Below are 2,642 nucleotides of genomic sequence, written 5' to 3' on the forward strand. Positions count from 1 at the left end.
CTAATCGGCTCTCCTTGCGACGCTGTGTCTGAGCAGAGTAGGAGTCTGAGGCGGAGGGAGTCGTGGCAAGACAGGCGTTAGAAAGTTTCTCCCACTCTTTGACCGAGTATTGGTTGAAAGGAGTTCTGCTGAAACTGTAACCAAAGGAGGCATTATGCTTCCAGAAAAACTCAAGGAAAAGTACTGCAAGCAACAGTAGTCGTTGTTGGATCAGGTTCTAAAGGAAAGAATAGAGAGATTCAACCAGTTAGCATGAGAGTTGGAGATAAAGTTCTCCCAGAATATGGAGGCACCAAAGTAGTTCTAGATGACAAGGATTATTTCCTATTTAGAGATGGTGACATTCTGGGAAAGTACGTAGGCTGAAATAAGCCACTACTGAAATGGCATCAACGTGAAGCTGCTCATTCCACTGAAGTTCTGAAATTTTTCATCATGTAAACAATTTCCATATCTCTTTTTTATAATAAACAAATGATAACTAATGAAAACAAAATCGAATTGACTATAAATCAGTGGTGAAGTATCATTCATGATACAACACTATTACCTTATACTAAGTTACAAAATACATTTCACCTAAATTAAGTTAAATTCATTCAATTTTGTTGTTGTTGTTGTTTTTGAGACGGAGTTTTCTCTTGTCACCCAGGAGTGCAATGGCGTGATCTTGACTGTCTGCAACCTCTGCCTCTCAGGTTCAAGTGATTCTCCTGCTTCAGGCTCCAGAGTAGCTGGGATTACAGGCATGCACCAACATGCCTAGCTAATTTTTTTGTATTTTTAGTAGAAATGGGGGTTTCACCATGTTGGCCAGGCTGGTGTTGAACTCCTGACCTCAGGTGATCCACCCGCCTTGGCTTCCCAAAGTGCTGGGATTACAGGCACCAGCTACCACACCTGGCCAAATTCATTCAACATTTTACTAAATATTACTTAAAATCTACTTTACCATAATAAATTACTTTTATTCAATTGTTAAACATTATAATTAAAATAGTAAATAGAAGAAAATATAGGCTAAAATTGATTTCAATACTGGATGAGAAATTGATTCCAAACTGTAAAACAATAAAATAAACAACAAAGAAAAATATTGATATATTAACAACATACACTTTAAAACCTGAATGCTGTCTTTTCAGTTCAGCATAGGTAAGTTTATAGAGAAGCAATATACTGGGAAAATATAATACATGTGGCAAAAAGTTAATACTATGATATAAAGAGCTACTGCATGGCCAGGAATGGTGGTTGACGCCTATAATCCCAGCACTTTGGGAGGCCAAGGCAGGAGGATGACTTGAGCCCAGGAGTTTGAGACCAGCCTGGGCAACATAATGAGACCTTGTTTCTACAAAAGTAAAAATATTAGCTGGGCATGGTGGCATGTGCCTATAGCCCCAGCTACTCAGGAGTCTGAGTGGGAGGATTGCTGGAGCCCAGGAGCTCTAGGCTACAGCGAACCATGATAGCACCATTGCTCCCTTTCCAGCCTGGGCGACAGAGTGAGACTCTGTCTCACAAGAAAATGAGCTGCTTCTCAGATTCGGGAAAAATACTAAGATCTTAAAAGTTAAAGGGGTAGAGTATACAGAAATAAACAGTAAATAAACAGTTTGCAGAATAGCAGACAGATGGCTAAGATAAACTTTGCAGAAAACGCTCAAGGATGCCGATGCAAACAGCTAACTTGGGGCAGCTTGCCCAGGGTCTTCCCTTGGGGTGTTAGAGAGTGCACCTGTTTTTTGTTTGATTGTTTGTTTGTTTGTTTTTTGAGATAGAGTTTCTCTCTTGTTACCCAGGCTGGAGTGCAGTGGTATGATCGCGGCTCCCTGCAACCTGGACCTCCCAGGTTCAAGAGATTCTCCTGCCTCTGCCTCTGGAGTAGCTGGGATTACAGGCGCCCACCACCACGCCCGGCTAATTTTTGTATTTTTAGTAGAGACCAGGTTTCTCCATGTTGGCCAGGCTGGTTTCGAACCGCTGACCTCAGGTGATCCGCCGGCCTCGGCCTCCCAAAGTGCTGGGAATACAGGCGTGAGTCACCGCGCCCAGCCTAGAGTGTACATCTGAACCTCAGCATCCACAGGGTCACTCCTCCAGGATTCGAGAGTGGATGGCAAGAGGAAATGATAAGCAAATCTATTGGCAAAACACATTCATTGTTTTCCTTTGGAACACACACACTTAATTGTCAAGGCATTCTCATTAAAAATAGGAAAAATCTATAACAAACACAACAACAAATCCTAACTTGGGCGAATGAGGAACCTTCCATTTCAATGAATGTTATTACTGGGCTTCTCATATATGACAGAATGGCAATATGAGAAAACATATTTTCAAGCGATTTAGAGCTATGTATGAATAGCCTTTAATAGTGCTATGTACAGGGCCGGGCGTGGTGGCTCACACTTGTAATCCCAGCACTTTGGGAGGCCAAGGCGGGTGGATCACGAGGTCAAGAGATCGAGACCATCCTGGTCAACACGGTGAAACCCCGTCTCTACTAAAAATACAAAAATTAGTTGGGCATGGTGGCGCGTGCCTGTAATCCCAGCTACTCAGGAGGCTGAGGCAGGAGAATTGCCTGAACCCAGGAGGCGGAGGTTGCGGTGAGCCGAGATCGTGCCATTGCA

This window comes from Sapajus apella, unplaced genomic scaffold (assembly GCF_009761245.1).
Source record: "Sapajus apella isolate SASKATOON/1434 unplaced genomic scaffold, GSC_monkey_1.0 scaffold49, whole genome shotgun sequence".
Taxonomy (NCBI): Eukaryota; Metazoa; Chordata; class Mammalia; order Primates; family Cebidae; genus Sapajus; species Sapajus apella.